The sequence below is a fragment of the Curcuma longa genome, chromosome 4, assembly GCF_044706935.1.
Source record: "Curcuma longa cultivar G26 ecotype Majalengka, Jawa Barat chromosome 4, ITB_CL_G26_1.1, whole genome shotgun sequence".
In the NCBI taxonomy this organism is placed as follows: Eukaryota; Viridiplantae; Streptophyta; class Magnoliopsida; order Zingiberales; family Zingiberaceae; genus Curcuma; species Curcuma longa.
The window spans coordinates 17,277,322-17,297,543 of NC_133864.1; the positions used below are offsets into that span (position 1 = coordinate 17,277,322).

Consider the following 20,222-nt stretch of genomic DNA (forward strand, 5'->3'; position numbering starts at 1 on the left):
CAACATAAATAATATTTTTGTGTAGCTAGGCAATTAATGAAATGAGAGTGCAACGGGGCAGGTAGTCGAGGGAATAAATTTGTCGAATACAAAAACACCTTTTTTGTGTACTAAATTAAAAAAAGAAATATTTTTTTAATGATTCAATAATTAAAAGGTGTGTATTTTTGGCCTTTTTATTTTCATTTTGTCTTTTAAAAAATAATCATGCGGTCGCCGGTGGCCCAGAAGGTTTTCTGGCTTCGATCCGTACGATGATACGCTGTGGACAGTGCGGAGGGAGCTGCTGCAGCGCAGGCCGTTGTTGCCTCCATCCAATCATCGCTCGACAACGTGGTGGCCCAAAACCGCCCTGGTTTTCTATAAGACAGCTTTCTTCCCCTTTCTCCGTTCCGCGCAGTCTCTCTCTCTCTCTCTCTCTCTCTCTCTCTCTCCCTTTCTCGCTCTCTTCTCCCGTCGATTGTCGCCAACGTCGTCGCTCTCGTTCTGAAGCGCGGGGCACGCAGCAGGAGTTGGAGGAGGGGGGCAGAGATGGGGCGGGGGAGGGTGCAGCTGAAGCGGATCGAGAACAAGATAAATCGGCAGGTGACCTTCTCCAAACGCAGATCCGGCTTGCTCAAGAAGGCGCACGAGATCTCCGTCCTCTGCGACGCCGAAGTCGCCCTCATCATCTTCTCCACCAAGGGCAAGCTCTACGAGTACTCCACCGATTCCAGGTGCGTCCGCTCTGCTCCGTCGTACGTACGTCCTAGAATAATTTGATGATCTGAATTCTTCTTTCCAACTGTGATCGATCGTAGTCTTCTAGAAGTGATTTCTTTCTTTGCTCTCTTTCACACAGTCCGATACTCTGTGAAGACAAAGGTTTTCTCTGTCGCATGTAATCGATCTGCTACATCTTGCAATGGGTGCAAGGTTATGATCTATGCGTCGGGCGCTTCCAACCTGGGGATTTTCTACACGAATACATTAACTCTTTGTCTAAAATAGACGATTCATTCGGGGATGATACCCAAAGAAGGAAAAAGTAACTATATTCGGGTAATACACATATAGGCTAGCTTTCTGAGTACCCCGAGGATTCCATCCCATCCATTTCCTTACTTGTGACCATGGTTGCTTGAGGTACTCCTAGGGTTGGATTCTCTTTCGTTTTCCTACTGCAATCTTTTTATATCGTGACATGGCCACTTGCTCCTGTGCCAACATCTCATCTATGTCGACCCTGGCCGACGAGGACGTACGGGAATAAAAACTACTGTAGGAATTTTTTTTCTTCCATATTAGTTTCATAAAGAATAATGAATTAATAATTTGTTTTCTCCTGTTACTCAAGGGAAATGATGTATTTGGAAAGCAATTACTGTAGATTATTTTAAAATTATTTTTCATCTGTTCAAATAGAATGGAAAATAATTTTCTCTTTTTCTTTCCTAATTTCTTTCAACGGTGCTCGCGGTAGCGAAAGACAGTTGAATTTCTCTCAACGGTGTTCATAGTCAGGAGCTAGCTCTCGCGATCATAAGATCACTTTGCGTGGCCTAGCCAGGCGCAAGCTCGCCTAGAGAACAGAGAATAATTATTTTGGATGATATTATTATTGTAGCCAGAGAACTTATTTATACAAATTATCTAAATAGTAAATAGAAAGATTAAATATAGTATACAATTATAATAATTATTATCGTAGTAATGAATATAATAAATTTAAAAATATCATCTGTTACTATCGGTTCTTACTAATCTTGATTATAATGCTAGATACGGTAAATTTTGATAGATCGAAATCAATTCGAGATTATTATTCATTATTATTATTCTTGATGTCATTATCCCTTACTCAATGGGAGTGCTTGAACATTGAGTTTGATTATCAATTTGGTAAAATATTATCTGGATAATAATTTGATGAATATATTAATAATTTGATCTTCTATAAAGATGTAAGATCAACTAAAAGTTGTCAAGTTGCTACAAGTTTGTAGATAAAATGAAAATCAATCTCCATGTATAATTAGTACTAGCATGGAAAATTAGATTTCCGATAAGGTATGTCGTTCTAATATTTTCATATCATATTTTAGGAGTAGCATTGGTAGAAAAATTAATTCAGAAAGAATTAATGGACTGAAGCCAAATGATTTTACATTGGTTATAGTTTTATATTCGACCTTAGTTCTTGAATGAGAAACAGTACATTGCTTTTTAGAATGTCATGAAATGAGATTTCGATCAAAGAATACTACATATCCATCAATAGAACATCTATCTTTAGGAGAATTAATCCAATCTGTATCACTGTAGACATTTAACTCTCTTGAGGAAGGATGATAAAAAGAGAGCATGAAGAATAGTACCATTAAGATAATAAAGATTTCTTTTAAGACCTTCCCAATGTTGTTTAGAGGGAGCATGTATAAATTAGCAAGCTCGATTGACACCAAAAGTGATATCATGTCGAGTGAGAGTGATATATTGTGGTGCTCCAACAATACTTCAGTATGTTTGAGGAAGAATTGGAGATATAAAAAGTGAGCATGAAGAATAGTCTCAAGATAATGAAGAATTCTTTTAAGACCTTCTCAATGTTGTTCAGAGGGAGCATGCATAAATTGACAAACTCGATTGATAGCAAAAGTGATATTAGGTCGGGTGATAGTGACATATTGCAGTGCTCCAACAATACATCAGTACATTTGAGGATCATAGGAGGAGAAGATGACTGTGTTGAAAAGTTACTTACAATAATCTGTGTAGAAATAGAACGTGCACCATCCATTTTAGCTTATTATAGAATCCCAATGATGTATTTACTCTATGAGAGAAGTGAACCTTCAAACTTTGACAAAAGTTCAATATAAAAAAAAATAATCAGCATTGTCAAGATCTCGAATCGGAAATTCTTGATTAAGAATACAGAGTATAGTATTGATGCCTTATTGATCACCATAGTTAATAGAATATCATTCATATAAATAAAAAAAATATATTAGAGGTAGCATTGCACTTATAAAATAAAGAAGAATCGATCTTTGAGCGTATAGCAAAGTAGATAGATGATAAAATCATGCATGAGGGGTTTGCCGAAGATTATATATAGTTTTCTTGATTTGAGAAACATGTGTTAGAAATTATGGATGAATAAACCTAGCCGATTGCTCCATAATACAATTTCCTCAAGATGACTATGAAGAAAAATATTAGAAATATCTAATTGTTGATTGACCATTTAGAACTGATAGTTATAGATAGTAATAATCTAACTGTTGTAATCTTAATAACTGAGTTGACTATGATTTTAAAGTCAATATCTGGCTGTTAATTAAATCCTTTGGTCACAAAATAAATTTTATACCTTTCAAGAAAACTATCGACATGATAATTCATATGGAAGACCCATTTGGAGCCCACAATATTCATGAAGGTGCGAGGAACTAAGCTTCATGTCCCATTATGAAGGAGAGCATCAAACTCCATAGCTATCACAGTATGCCAATTTAGATCCTTAACTACTTGGGTCAAACATATTGGCTTGATTGGTTTAGAAGAGAATTAGAGCTCATGGAAGGGGGTATCGAGTGGCTACTGGCGGATATCGTGCATAGATGTCACTTAAAGGAAGTATGCACTGAGGAACATCTTCATTAAAGTCACTTGTCGAAAAGGTGAGGAAGTAGATTGGAATTGTGAAGATGCGATATGTAGCATATCCGACGAAGGAAGTTGATCATTTTTTTATTAGATGATATAGCAAAGGAATCAATAGGAGAGGCCTCAAAGAGAAATGGAGCTAGAGCTAGAGCTAGAATACCATAAGGAGTTGAATATCTAAGGTTGGTACAACGTTAGGTGGTATCAAAAAGGTGTCACCTGTATCCGGAGAGATTGAAGAAGCTGTTGAAAAAAGGAATACAAACTTATCAAAAGTAACATGTTAGTAACGATACTCATGATGTAAATTGCTATAACTAAGGAAAATATATTGTAGTGAACGATAGTCAAGTTTGTGTTTAGAATAGAGATGTAACCACAGATAATAAAAAATTCAAAGAAAAGTGTAGTTAGGAGTCTAATTATAAAGTTTTTCCAAATGATACTTATGATTGATCAATGAGATAGGAAGTCAATTTATAAGATATACTACAATACTAACAATTTCATCCCAAAATTTATATGGAACTGATGCATGACGGAGAAGAGCTAAAGCAATTACAACTATATGTCAATATTTTCTCTCAGTCGAGTTATTTTGCTCGGGAGTGTGAGGCTAGAATACTCGAACAATTTTACAAGAGATAAGATGACGATGAAGGGTTTGATATTTGCCTCCTCAATCAGAATGGAGAGAGAGTATTTTGCGATTAAAATAACATTCAACTTATTTTTTTGAAAAATAATAGAATATGTCTAATAAATCAGATTTCCTTCTCGTAAGATAAAGCCAAGTACATTTGTTAAAATGATCATTGAATGTAACATAATATAAGAAACCTTGATTAGACAAGATAGGTACATGACCTTGAATATTAGAATTAATTATTTCAAGTGGAAAATATGAAACGTGATTGGATGAAGAAAAAAGTAACTAGCTTCCATGCAGGTCCTATATAAATGAGATGGAGAGGAGATAAAGGAAGTAGTTAAATCATACCGATTAATGATCAACTAAACAATGTGAATAGAAGGATGATCAAATCGAGCATACCAAGTTGGTGTATTTATGCATTCGCCAATAAAAATTTTGATTGAATAATTTGAAAATAGTAGAGATCATTTTTTATTTCACCCTTAAACAAGGTAGTATTTGTTCCTCTCTATCTTTTATAAAATAATGATTATGATGAAATTCAAAAAAGATATTGTTATCAAGATAAAATTGATATGTGAAAACAAATTTTTAATAATAGATGACACAAGAAAGATGTCGCATATGTGAAAAGTTTGATTAGATGATTGAAAGTATATATTTCTAAGATTAACCATTGGTAAACTTGAGCCATTGACATTTGCATCGTACCTGAGTTATAGTATGATATTACTTTTGTAAAGATGTCATAGTCGGATGTGACATGATGAGTTGCTTTATTTCAATGTCAATATATCAAAACTATAGTGGTTTGCCAAGGGTAGTCATCGATGAGAGTACTTTAGGATGAATTTGTGAAATAATTGATTGTCTTAAAGCTACAATACTATTAGTGAAATTTGAGTTAAATATTTTAAGACATTGAATATCAATATGTCTAATTTTAGAATAATAATTTGATGTATATGATCAATGATATGATGGATTTGACATTATTTTGAATAATAGTGGTAGTGATAGTGGTGGTGGTAGTGATAGCAGTAGTAGAAAAAGATAGGGTGGAATGTTGATGAAGAATAACAAAAATAAAATAAAATTTACAACAACAGGATTCTTTTTGTTTTTTGCTTTCTATTTTTTTTTTTTCTTTTTCTTTTTAGCGGCCCCACACGATCGGCCCCCCGACCATTTTACAGCTAGATTACTGTGGCTTTCTTAGCTCTGGATGGTGGTTGTTTGCTAGAAAAAGAGGAAGCAGGCTGTTGGGAAGAAGAAGAGGTTGCTGGAGAAAAAAAAAGGAAAAAGAGAAGCCTGAAGAGGGCAACGGCTGAATCTCGGTGATCTGGAATATTGGTCTTGTTGCTGGTGGCTGAGCCGGCTCTTGCTCTTGCTAGTCGTATAGGGCAGCAGAGAAAAGGGAAGGCTGTTGCTGGTCTTGGTGAAGAAGAAGAAGAAGAAGAAGAAGAAATTAGGGCTGATGTTGCAGGTGTTGGTCTGTTTGCTGGGAACAAAAAAAGAGTACTTGTTGGAAGAAGAGTGGGAGAGGAGGAGGAAGAAGAAGGAAGTTGGTGGGAAGATGCTATTGTTGGAAAATTAAGGGAGAAAAAAAAATTAGGATGGAGAGAAGAAACCCGGTGTGTGGGAGGAGGAGGAGAAGAAAGAAGGCCAGCGCAGGAGGAACGCGGTTTGCGGCGGCGGTAGAAGAAAAACCACCGAGGAGAGAGAGAGAGATTTAGGAGGAAATAAAGAACTCTGTTACCATGTGAACAAAACAAAAAGTATACATGATAAAAAACAGAGAAGAGAATTGAGAATAATTATGATATTATTAACGTAGCCAAAGAACTTATTTATATAAATTATTTAAATAATAAATAAAAAATTAAATATGGTATATAATTATAATAATTATAATGATATGATAAAAAATATTATATTTTTCTATCAATTCGTGTCAATCTTTATTATCAATTATTATTATTCTCGCTGTCATTACACAGGCAGTGGTCCCTGACCCATGCAAAGTAGTCTTGTGTAGCTACAGGAAGTGTGACCCCGTTTAAGGTCGCCTAACACGGCCACGAGATCGCCTCGCACGGCCATAATGTCACCGTTATATTTTATTTTTTTCTCCTTGTTATTTTCCTTTTCCTTTTTTTTCTATTTTCTTTTTCTTACATTTTTGTAGGATTTTTTTTACTTTAAATTCCTTTCCTTTGACGATCCATCCTCAAGTAAATAGAGGGTTAGAGGGCCAATTTCATCTTCATCTCCTTGCTCTAGGAGCAACTATTACCTCTCATCAACAACTACTCTCAGTGGTTGTTTTGCCCCTCTTAATGGCAATTATATTGTTTGTACAAGAGGTCTATGCTGAGCCATCTCCGACCTCTATATAGGATTGGAAATTCAACGTGATTAACAAGAAGGGTGCATGTTTAAGTTGTGCCTTGCGGCAGAGAGCAATAGACCATGTGGATTTGAAGAGGAAGTCGACCAGTGCTTCAATAGAGTGAAAAATAAATTTGGTAAGTGATGGTCCTCCACGCTCGGTCCTCTACCCCTCCCTCCTTTCTTGCTTCTTTGGTTGCAAAACATGAATGAAAGTTTCCTAACGTGAATCCTTCATTCTCTCCCTTTGACAAACATTAAAAACCTCTTCTGAAAATTTATTCTCTTCTTCATTCCTAACTTCCAACATCACAATCGAGGTTCCCTACCTCCATTATCTTCAATGCTCAACCTTGAGCATACAATCCTTCATTCATTCACCAATCCTCAAAATCTTGATTCTCCTCTTTTCATACCTAAATCATTTCTTAAGGTGGACTTTCTCCTCAAAACATTCTCTACTTCCATCATTGTACCAACAATGTTTTGGAATTCCTAAACCTTTAGTAAATAAAAAAAATTGAGTCATGAAGTTAAAAACTTCAATCTTGAATCTAAACCTCCTCTCAATTTTATATTCTTTTCTTTATAACATCTCTTTCTCATTTTCATCAAGAAATTAACCTTTGAATGCTTATTCAAGAATTCAAAAGGTTAGAGATAGTTAAGATACCTACGAGTGAATTTAAATGACTTAAACAAATATATTTTAGTCAAAAACATGAACATCAGCCAACTGCTATTCTGCATTAGTTGGCTTGACTAATTATCTGAAAACTGCACTCCAATTTTAGACCCAACTTCATAAATGCATAAGTAATTCTATGATTTTTAAAAAATTATAAAATTTCATACAAACATTCAAAGACAACCCGGTATACGAAGCTCTTGCCAATGTGGGACATCCTGGGGAAGGGTCTATTGTAGGCAGTCTTATCTTGCTTTGTAAGAAGCTATTTTCAAGACTCGAACCCATGACCTCTAGGTCACGCGATAACAATTTTGTCGTTGTGCAAGACTCCCCTTCCAAAAAATACTATCAAGGAAAAATAATATTTTATAAAAATACATCTTATTTTTAAAGAATGATATAAAGTTGAAAATCATTGAAAACTTTAATGTTTCACTCTAAATATCAACCTAATCAATATTGATTTCTATCAACAAATATACTTCACTAAGGGTTTTCAAAATAATTTGAAATAGTTTTTAAAGTTAATTTTCAACTATAATCTATGGGCTAAATGTACATGAGTTGCATATTTACTTTTTTCCATAATTGATCATGTAAAATTCATATGTTTTGATGATGCTTAGCTCATTAAAATGCATCAAATTAAATTAGCATATTGAACTTAGTTCATCGTCCTAACATCTTATTTGTGTCTAAAGTGTCTTAATACATACACAAGTTCATCCTATTGTTCTTGTGAGATATATAAAGTGTGTTTTTCCCTTAATACTAAGGGATCATACATATCTATTTAGACATTCTAAATTTAAGCATCCTCACCTAGGATGTCAACTAATATCATTTTTGTCTTTAATCACAAAGAATTGAAATAATACATGACTATGATTATGACATACATCAAATGCATACTTTCAAAAGAAAATCTATTATAACCCAATGATGCATGTATGACACGACATGTATCAAAATATCATAGCAAAATGTAATACTTGTGTATGTCATGATGTCATGACATGACATGTGATATGATACACGAAGCATGACAATTATGACACACTAATAAAATATATAGATTCTCGTGTTATTAACTAATATCTATGTTAAATACACAATTTGACAATAAATGACCTATCTCCCTCGAATATATCAAAAATCCAACTTGGTATACTTTTGACTTTTACCCTATCATGCTAATTTTGATCAAACTCAAGAACTCAATTTTCATTGGCACACTAGAAAATCTTCAATGATTAAATTAGAATTTCATTTTCAAGGTATCATTATACCTCAAAAATATCCTAAAATATCACCTTTATCATGATTGAGTTAATTACATTTCTAATTAAGGTTGACATACCCTAAACCCATCTAGTGTGAAGATGTTACACTCTTAGAAATCCAATACCTATTGAAGTTTCTTGGGTTTATCAAGTATTCACTAGAGATAACTTCTCTAGATACCTTCCTAATGATTTTTCTAGACTTCTTAGAAGTCTTAGTCATTGTAGTTTCATCAAGGTCAATGCTAGAAATAGCCTCCCTTGTAACATTGACTCTACTCGTAGACTTAGGATTAGTTCCATAAATATATGAAACTCTATGATATGATAGCACACTCTCATTGGACTTTGATTTGTATCCCAAATATTTCTTTTTCTTAGATGATTCTTACCTACCTAAACCTAAATCTTATTTCTTTGACCCTTTAAACATATTTTTCATCTTCCTAAGGGTCTTCTCTAAATGATTTAGTTTTAATCTCAAGAATTCATTTTCAATCTCTAAATCATTTATCATTTCTTCTTGGATCATTTTTCTTCCTAGGCACATGTCTAAATTTCTTTGTGTTATTGTCTAGATTATTTTCTACCTTCCTATCCTTAGATAAGGTTGTTCTAGCATGATATGACCTATAATTATCCTTAGAATTATCATGTTTCCTATCTTCATAATAATAAGCTCTAAATTCATAAAATTTAGGTTTAGTATGCTTTTTATCATGATATGAAGGAATTTTATTATGAAATGATACCGTAGAATTTGCTTTAGGAGATCCCTCTAAACTTGAGCTTCCTCCTTTGTCCTTTATCAGTTTTCTCCCTCTTGGATGTTGGTTTTGGTAATGTCGTATTGGTTACATAAAAGCACACAATATGCTCTTTACCTTGTATATCAAGGATCCGGCCTCATTTGACTCCTCCTTTACCCTTAGTGCTATTTGAATCTTCTTCTTAATCAATTTTGAACATTTGCTCTTATAGTGTCTTTTTTCTCTACACTGAAAATAAATAATATGATTTTTATCTTTGTGAATTGAAATTTATATACTTTAATAATTTGAGTTCTCTTAACTTGTTGAGGCGACACGATCTTCCTTATTGATTACGAATGTAGATGGTTTATCTTGTTCCAATATCAATTTTCTATCCTCCCCCTCAATTCTTGATGTAGGATTTTCTTCCATATCATCCTCCTCGGACGTTGAACACCTGTTAACTTCTGAATCCTCAATTTCTTGAGTCATTGAGTCTCCCTCCTTAGACTCATCATCTTATGCCAATTGGGTTGGATTTTCAAGGAGCTTGACCAATTTACTCTATAGCTCATTTGTATCCTTGTAATTCTTAATTTAGACAAAATATCATTAGGAACCAAATTAGTCAAAATTTGGTTACCTTATCATGAGCCTTAGATCTCTTGATTTGCTCCTTGGTTCATTTGCTCCTTTGAAAAGATATTCCCTTTTTATCTTTTGGAGGTTCAAATCCTCGTGTTAGAGTAAACCATTGCTTTATATCCGTCATAAGAAAATTTTCCATCCTTGCCTTCCATTGAGCAAACCCTCCTAATCCGAAACGCGGTGGAGCTTGAATGTCATATCCAAATCCATCCTTGAGCTTGATTTAACTCCTTTAATGATCAGTTCGATAAACTTTTTGATATTGGAGAGCTTCAAAAAATCAAACCTTCTTCTCTAGCTTTGTACTTCGACGGCGATTAGTCTGAAGAAGAGTAATCTTGCTCTAATACCACTTGTTAATACCCATGCAAACTAGATAGGTGTATAACTTTGATCGCGTCATCATTGAGAATGCAGTGGAAACTTAAAAACACAACATAATACACGATCGATTTTACTTGATTCACCACCTCCTAAGGTGATTACATCCAAGACCTAGTCCTAACGACTACCAACATTAATCTCCTCCTTTTCAGATACCTTCCAGAGGAGGAGAAATCTCTTGCAATTTATTTTACACGAATATAATGTGAAAACAAGAATGCAAATATAAATAAAAGTGAAAACAACTTTACACAATGATCTTTGCTTTTGTTTGCTCTTTTGTCACTTTGGATTATCTATTGATGGTAGGAAATGCAACAACACTTCGCCTCCAACCTGTCAAGAATTGGCTACTTCAAAACACCTTAAAATCTTCTTTTATAGGATTGTTGTTCAGGTTGATTTCTACCTATCAATCAACTAATCTTACCCATCAATCGATTAATTAACTGTAGATTCGAACGTTGCTCTCACTTATCAGCTCAACGACTCCATCCACCTCAACATCAATCCCCTGCCCAAAATCATCAGTCAATTGTTACCTAATCAATTGAATCTCGTAGTCGAGTTCTGAACTCTTGTTCACTCAAGTAGTAACATTAGTCGATTGATACCCTCCATTAGTCAACTGATTACGATCAGTTGAGTTTTCCAATTGATTTATAAAGCTTCTTTTCATTGTTATAGTGCTATCAATTAACTAAGCAAACCCATCAGATGACTGCTACTGTGGCAAAGTACTATCCACATCTACTTTAGTAATTACTATTCACAATTACTATTCATAGTTGTTATAGCAATTACTTTAGTAAATCTTAAAAATACCTCAAATCTCAATTTCGAGATTTTGAGTCCATCTGTTGATCGATACATCCTATCAATCGATTAGTATTCATGTTTCAGCTTACCAATGTTGAATTCTCATCTTGCCTAATATCCTGTTGACCTCAACCTATCATAACTTCCTTTACTCAACATCCAATCAACCTTGACCTGCCGAGACTTTTCGTTGCTCAACATCTAATCAATCTTGACTTGTCAGGACTTCGCCATTGCTAAACATCCGATCTTCCTTAACTTATTTAAACTTCTTGTTTCATGCTTAACATTTGGTCAAAGACAACTTGTTAGGATTTTACTCATTGCCAAGTATCTTGTCCTCCATGATCTACTTGGACTTCGCCCTTGCTAATTTCCTGTTGACCTTTCAACTACCAAGTATCTGAACCATTCTAGTGTCATGCTAACTCCCTGTTGGACTTTTGAATACCAAGTGTCTAATCTGCCGTGACCCACTTAGACTTTTCATTGTTAAGTATTCGGTCAACCTTAACTTACTTGATATTTTACTCAATCACTTAACATATTGATTGAATGTCAAGGTTCTAGTCAACCTTGACCTACTTGATATTTTACTCAATCACTTAACATATTGATTGAATGTCAAGGTTCTAGTCAACTTTGACCTACTTGATATTTTACTCAATGACTTAACATATTGATTGAATGTCAATGTTCTTGACATTCAACTAACATATTGATCAAACATCGAAACTCAACTAGAGCTTGGTCAACTTTGACTAGAGGTCGATTGCACCAACACTTCCTACTTTTCTACTACAGATAGCTGACGCCTGGGCCAACTAAGCAAGAGAACATCCACCAATTAAGTTGGCCCTGACTCTCAGACAACATCACGCAAGAATGACTCAGGTTTCTTCTTTCACCTTACTACATAAGCCCTTAGTTTCAATTTAGCCCTTTCCTTATAACTTATTTTCTTTTTTCCGTAGTGTCTTGTCGGCGTCTAGGAGATATTAGAGAGATTACAAGAGGGGCACAACCTTGAAGCAATTAATCATATGAAGGTCCGCGAGCTCGAGGAGTAGATACTCATCCTGTGCTATCAATTAGCACTATTGTAATTTGCATAGGGGAGTTGTAGCAAGAGCGAGTTCATCTCACTCGAGATTTGGAAATTACCGAGCGAGAGAATGCGTTGCTTTGGGCAAAATATCCTCCATGTTGTCCTTGGTGAAATTGGGGGAACAAAAGACCAAGGATGCGGAAGCTGCTAAGGAGAAGCTAAGACAGAAAGTAACTAATTCACGACTCCTTTCGATTGGTCTGGAAAAGACCCTTGAAGAATTGAAGGTGAAAATGGCCAAAGACCAAGTAGAACAAGTCGAGCGAAAGAAAGATTCTAGGACTCTCCATAAATTAACAAGAAGTTAGGTGAGAGGATGTTCACTTTCTCTAATTGTGGTTCGATGATTGCATGACTTAGTTCCAGACAATCGACTTCCCTTAGACCGGGGAGGCTCTCGGATTCTTGGATATATCGAAGACCATAGGTCGAGTGCCTAAAGATCTTTTCTTCTTTAAAACAGAGTGAAGCTTATCTTATCCTTGTTGGGACCGATGCGAGCTAGAGGTGGGCGTGAATATCTCCTTTTGTGTCAATAGATTATGCAGCGGAAACTTGAAGCAAATAGACACCACAAGCACAACATCGAGATTTTACTTAGTTCACAACCTCCTAAGATTGCTACATTCAAGGTCTAGTCCTAACAAACTGCTATCACTAAACCTTCTCATTCTCGGATATTTTTTAGAGGTGGAGAAGCTCTTTACAATCTGTTTCTTGCAACAAATACAAGAAATACAAAGATACAAATACAAATGAAAGTAAAATGACTTTACAAATTAAAATTTTACTTTAAATGATTTCCCATTGCTTTGGATTATTACTTGATGGTAGGAAATGCAATAACACTTCATCTCCGAACCCTCAAGAATTGGCATAGCCAAACTTTCTTGAAATCCTCTTTTATAAGGTTGTTGTCGGACAATTTCCGCCTAGAAGTCAATTGCCAACTTCTATCAATCGGCTGCTTCGTCGAATCCGACCATTGTACAAACGACTCTTTCTGACTAAGTTTGACCACTACCAATCGACTTGTTAGTACTTTTATCTATATGTCAAATATCCGATCTTCCATGATCCACTTGGACTTCATCCATCTCATGCCAAGTTCCAATCAACTTTGACCGACTTGGACTTCGCTTTTCATGCTAAGTGTTCATCCTCCGTGACCCACTTGAACTTTCCTTCGCATGTCAAATGTTCGGTCAACCATGACCCACTTGAACTTCTCATAGGATGATAAGTGTTCGATCAACCGTAACCCACTCGAACTTCTCATGTCATGTCACTCTCTATTGGATTTTCAACTGCTAAGTGTCCGATCAACCGTGACCCACTTGGATTTCTCATCTTATGCAAACTCCTTAATTGGACTTCCAATCACCAAGTGTCTGATCAACTGTGACCCACTTGAACTTCTCATCTTACCAACTCCTAGTTAGACTTTCCCACCGGTAAGTATCCAGTCAATCTTAACCTACTTGATGTCTTACTCAACCAACTACCATATTATTCAAACATCAAAACTCAATACGAGTCAGCTCAAGCTTGGTCAATCTAGTCAACCTTGATCAGAGGTCTATTGCACTCATAATCTCTCCCTTTTTGATGTTTGATAATATATTTAAATTAAGGCTACCTCATTATCCCACCATCCTACTTCATCCTTCTTCTTATGTCAAAACATAAATGAATATTTCCTAACTTAAAACTTTTATTCTCCCCCTTTGGCATATATCAAAAAGATTTCTTTTCAATATCAAATCACTTCTTCCATTCAAAACCTTCCAACATCACAATGAAAGTACTCTACCTTCTCAAAATCATATCTTCTTCTTGAATTCCTTCATTCTTTCCCTTTCATATCGGAATCATGCATTTAAAAAGGGCCTCCCTCTCAAGATATGCTCTACTTCAATCATTGTACCAATCTTTGAGAAATTTTAAAATCTAAGTCGTGAGGTGAATAATTCAACATTGAATCTAAATGCCCCCTTCAATTCCTCATTTTAACCTCCCCTTCTCATTTTTCACTAAAAAAACTCTCTTGGAATGCTTATCCAAGCATATCAAAGGGTTAGAGATAGTCAAGATACCTAGGAGTGAGTTTAACCGACTAAAATAACTCCATTTTAATCAAACCTCATCATAATAGTCAATTGGTATTGGATAACAGTCGATTGATAGGGCAACAATCGATTAGTTGTTTGAAATAGTTGATTGCGTGTCTGAAAAACTATCAATTTTAGATCAAATTTTCAAAATACATAAGTAATGTATGATTTTTAAAAAAATCATGAAAATTCATACAGACATTACTTATGTCAAATACTATTAGGAGAAAATATTTTTCTAAGAAATAAATCTTATTTTCAAAGAATGTCATAAAGTTAAAAATTATAATTTTTTTTAATATTTCACTGTAATTTTGTATCAACTTAATCAATGATGATTCCTATCAATAAATAGACTTCACTAAATTTTTTTCAAAATAGTTTTTAAAAGTTCAAAGCTAATTTTACAACCATGACTTGCACATTAATGTTTTTCATGATTGATCATGTAAAATCCATGTAATTTGATGAAACTTAGCTCATTTAAATGTATCAAATTAGCATCTTGAACTTTATTCATCATCCTAACATATCACTTGTGACTAATGTATCTTAATACACATACAAGTTAATCCTATTATTTTTATAAGATGTGAAATTTATTTTTCCCAAAACTAAAAGATTATACATCTCTATCTAGACATTCTAGATCTGATTATTCTACCTAAAATGTCAACTAATTAATATCATTTGTCCTTATTTAAAAGAATTAACATTTATGCATATAAATAAATATGACATACATCAAATGCATAACTTTTTAAAAAAATCTATCATAACTTAAATGATATATGTATAATATGACATAAAAATATCAATTCATATTTTAAGATAAACAACATATTATCATGATAAGATCAACATATGACATGATGCCATAACATACGATATGACACACAGCATAATAATATGAAAATATTTAAAATTTTAATCTAAGTGTTATCAACTAATCATTTTGTCAAATACATAATTTGACATAAGCAACCTAACTCACACGAATGTGTCAAAATCTCAAACTTTGAACACTTTTGAAATCTATCATATCGTGTCAATTTTAATCAATTTAATAACTCAATTCTTATTGACAGACTACAAAGATCTTTCAAGGTAAAATTTGAAATTTTATTTTTAAGATATCACTATATCTTAAAAATGTCCTAAAATATCAACTTTACTATGGTAGAGCTAACTACCCTTCCAATTAAGGTTGACACACCTTATACCTACTTAGTGTGAAGGAATCACACTCTTAGAAACCGAATACTAGTTGGAGTTCCATGGGTGTAGGTATTCACTCAAGATAACCTTCCTAGATATTTTTCTAATGACTCTCTTAGGCTTCTTAGAAGTCTTAGTCATTGTAGCTTCACCAAGGTCAATTTTAGGGATAGCCTCCCTTGTAACCTTGACTTCACTCCTTATTCTAGGGATTTTTTTCTATAGTTATATGGAACTCTATGGTATGAAGGCATACTTTCCCTTGGACTTAGGTTTGTATCCCAAATCTTTCTTGCCTACCCAATTCTAGATTTTCCTTCTTAGACCCTTTAATCATATTTTCCATCTCCCTAAGGGTCTTCTTCAAATGATTTAGTCTTGATCTCAAGACTTGATTTTCCATTTCTAAACCATCAATTCTTGATTTTCCATTTCTAACTTGGGCCTTATTCTTTCTAGACATTTGTCTAGTTTGCATAGGGTTCTTGCCTAGATTATTTTCTATTTTTCTATCTTTAGGTAAGGTTGTTCTATCATGATATGACCTAAATTTTTTCTTAGATTTATCACGCTTTATATTTTTATGATGATAAACTCTAAATTCATAAAACTTATTTCTGACATGTTGTTTATCATCACATAAGGGAATTGCATTATGAAGTGATACCTTAAAAGCTCCTCCTAAATTTGAGCTTTCTTCCTTGCCTTTACCTTGATGTCTCCCCTTTGGATATTGGTTCCGATAATATTTCCATTGATTGCATGTAAAACACACAATATGTTTTTTCCCATTCCGTACCATGAGTTCAGATTTTTTTTAGCTTCTCCTTGCCTTGGATGTCAATTGAGTCTTCTTCTTTGTCAATTTAGGACACTTGCTCTTATAATGCCCTCTTTCTCTACATTCAAAACACAAGATATGATCTTTATTTTTAACAATAAAAAATATGATATGTTCATGAGTTGAGCTATCTTTGCTCGTAGATGTGGCACACTCTTCTTTCTCATCGACTCTAAATATAGAGGGTTCCTCTCGTTCCGATGTCAATAGTCTCTCAATTCTTGAGGCGGATGCTTCTTTAATATCTTCCTTAGATGTTGAATACCTCTCAATCTCTGAGTCCCCTTGTTCTTGAGACAATGAGTCTTCCTCCTCGGACTCATCTTCATTTTATGTCGGGGAAGATGGATCTTTATGAAGTTTGGCCAACTTACTCCATAACTCACATCCTTAAAATTTTCTAATTTACACTACATATTATTAGGCACCAAATTAATCAAAATTTTGGTTACCTTATCATTTGTCTCCGATTTTTAGATTTGCTCCTCGATCCATTTCTTCTTTTTGAGGAGTCTCCCTTTGCTACCCTTCGGAGCTTCAAATCCCTCCATTAGAATGAACCAATTATTGATATTCATCATGAAGAAAATTTTGATCCTTGCTTTTCATTGATCAAAGTCTCCTAATCTGAAAGGCGAAGGTACTCAAATGTCATATCCGAATCGATATTGGAGATGCATGAAAAAATTGAGCTCCTTCTAATGTTGGATTCTTCCGGTGGTCAGTCTTATAACTTGTTGATATAGGAGGACTCAAAATTTTAGGTTCTTCTTCCTTTAGCTTTTTTGTTCTGTCGGTGATTAGTCTGGTAAAGAACAACCTTGCTTTAATACAACTTGTTGGGACAGATGCGAGTTAGAGAAGGTGAATATCTCCTTTAACATCGATTGATTACTCAGTGGAAACTTGAAGCAAATTGATGCCACAAGCACAACACCGAGACTTTGCTTAGTTCACAACCTCCCAAGGTTGCTACATCTAAGATCTAGTCCTAACGAACTACCACCACTAAATCTTCTCCTTCTCGAATACCTTTCAAAGATTAAAAACCTCTTACAACCTATTTCTTTCAATAAATACAAGAAATACAAAGATAAAAATACAAATGAAAGTAACATAACTTTATAAGTGAAAACTTTACTTTAGATCTTTTCTTGTTGCTTTGGATTGTATCTTAATGGTAGAAATTGCAGTAGTACTTCTAATGTGTGTGAAAACTAATGTGTGTGAATAAAACATCATTGTTCCGGCCAATAAAACTCTGATGTCAATAATGAAACTCTCTCCACTTGAGAAGTGGAAGTCGCTTCTTTCAAACTTTGCATCGAGGGCTCTATAGCTAGTGTCGCCTTTGTCGGTGCTTCTACTTCCTCCATGGCGAGCATGACCCAACCACACTTGAGTGCCTCATCTATCACGGCGGTGATGAGACGTATAAGTTGTTCCCATCGAAGGAGACCTCCTGTTGTCTCCAGAACCATCGAAAGATGTCGCCTCGACTCTTCCGAACCTTCACTATGGGGATCTGCCATTGTTCATCTTGTACCCACCATCTCAATGCCTTTTGCTGCTTTTACCACAAACAACTTCAAAAATGATGTCAATCAGCATTGATCCCTTGCTCAACCGCACGCTTCCCATGGGTTTGAATCTGATAGAACTCCTATTGCCTACACTCAGGCAGTACCTGAGTTGTATTTCTTGTTGGACGTTCTAGTCAATACTCTGATGTCAATTTTGTGTTCATGGACGATCCACAATCGTGGCAGGTGCCATAGATAGGTTGTGGGTCATGCTTTAATGTGTTTCCTTTAATTTTTCATTTTCAAATATGCTCCAATAACAAAATCTCCACCTCCTATCAATATAAAGCATAAGTCGTAGCTATCTGAACTAAAAAGATGAAATGAATGCAAATACTAAAAGTTATGCAAAATAAACTCTTGTAATGCAATAATTGTATGATAAATAAGACTCAAAATATATACATGAACACACATCAAATACATCTAAACTTAAACCTTTGTTTGTTTTCAAACAAAACCTACAATTAAAACTAATGTGTGTGAATAAAACATCATTGTTCCGGCCAATATACCATGGATGATTAAACTACCAGTTCATGAACTGCTGATGTGCACGCTCCTTGAAGAGAGTCGCTCAAAGAGATGAGATGACCTGAAAAGCACTCAAAAAGGAGAGTTAGAATGGCATCGAGGGTGGATCTCGACAAGTCACTCCAACACTCAAGTTAGGGTACTGCGTGAGGAAGAAGTTTAATGACTTATAGAAATTAGGGTTTATGTGTATGTACCTGTGCCCATGAGTATGGATTACCTTTTTATAGTAGTTGATCTATGAAATATTAGCGCCCGTTTAGGAAATATTTCGAGATATCCGTTCCAATTTTTTAGAAAGATCCGTTTAAGAAATATTTTGAGATAGTTTCCTTATTCTTCAGGAAGAAATAGTCTAGGGCTCTCCTGATTGTGCAAGCCGCCATTCGGCGCGTGGCGCCAAGGTATGTCGAATCCAGGATTCAAGGTCGGACTTGTGCCCGACAAGGCTGCCACGAAATGCCGAGACCAGAGCTCGAGATCGGACTTGTGCCCAATGAGGTCAGCGCGAGATGCCAAGACCGGAGCTCGAGGTTGGACTTGTGCCCGACGAGATCGGCACGAGAGGCCGAGACTGGAGCTCGAGGTCAAACTTGTGCTCGACGAGGTCGGCATGAGAGGCCGAGACCGGAGCTCGAGGTCTGACTTGTGCTCGACGAGGTCAGCATGAGATGTCAAGACCGGAGCTCGAAGTCAGACTTGTGCCCGACGAGGTCGGCACGAGAGGCCGAGACCAGAGCTTGAGGTCGGACTTGTGCCCGACGACGTCGGCATGAGATGCCAAGACCGAAGCTCGAGGTCAGACTTGTGCCCAACGAGATCAGCACGAGAGGTCGAGACCAGAACTCGAGGTCAGACTTATGCCCGACGATGTCGGCATGAGATGTCGAGACCAGAACTCGAGGTTGGACTGACGCCTGACGAGATTGGATCTCAAGGTCAGCAGACGATGCTGGAGTCAATCCTAGATAGAAGCGCGATATCAAGTTTGAATCTGAGAAGAAGTTGAAGGTCTATTCTGTAAAAATTAGGACTATTATATTTACCCTACTTTCTTACACTTCTCTAAACCTCTCACTCCTTACTTTAAGGACACAAAGTCTTCCCAAGTTATCACATGATGAGCACGTGACCATCTAAAGACTCCACCGGATCAATCATCATCCCTAGCGAATTCATCTAGTTCTGTTTAGTAGTTTTATTAATAAGCATAGACATACGAATTATTTTTCTATGACCTAACATGAAAATTCTTTGTGTGTTGTGCAATGTGACTCGAATTTAAAGCATCTATTACTAATTTAAGTTATTTCATCATTCCATTATGTTCCTAGAGTCTCCAGCGCAAAAGACACTTATCTACTACATGCAAGGCTACCCCCCAATGCTTTGCATTATCCACATAAAGTCTCAAAAGAGCGCTCGATATCAAAGTCAGCTAATAGATATTTTTCCAGTAACCATTGGGTCTCCTAGCAGTACCTAGTAGATATTTTCTCAATAACCACAAGATTTCAAAGGAGTATCTGATTGCTTTTACCCATTGTCTA

General features: G+C 35.4%; 1 pseudogene; it reads left to right on the forward strand.

Moving 5' to 3' along the window:
• The first annotated feature begins 405 nt into the window (after window positions 1-405).
• Window positions 406-20,222, forward strand: part of LOC141826738 (protein VERNALIZATION 1-like) — a 34,449-nt pseudogene continuing 14,632 nt past the window's right edge.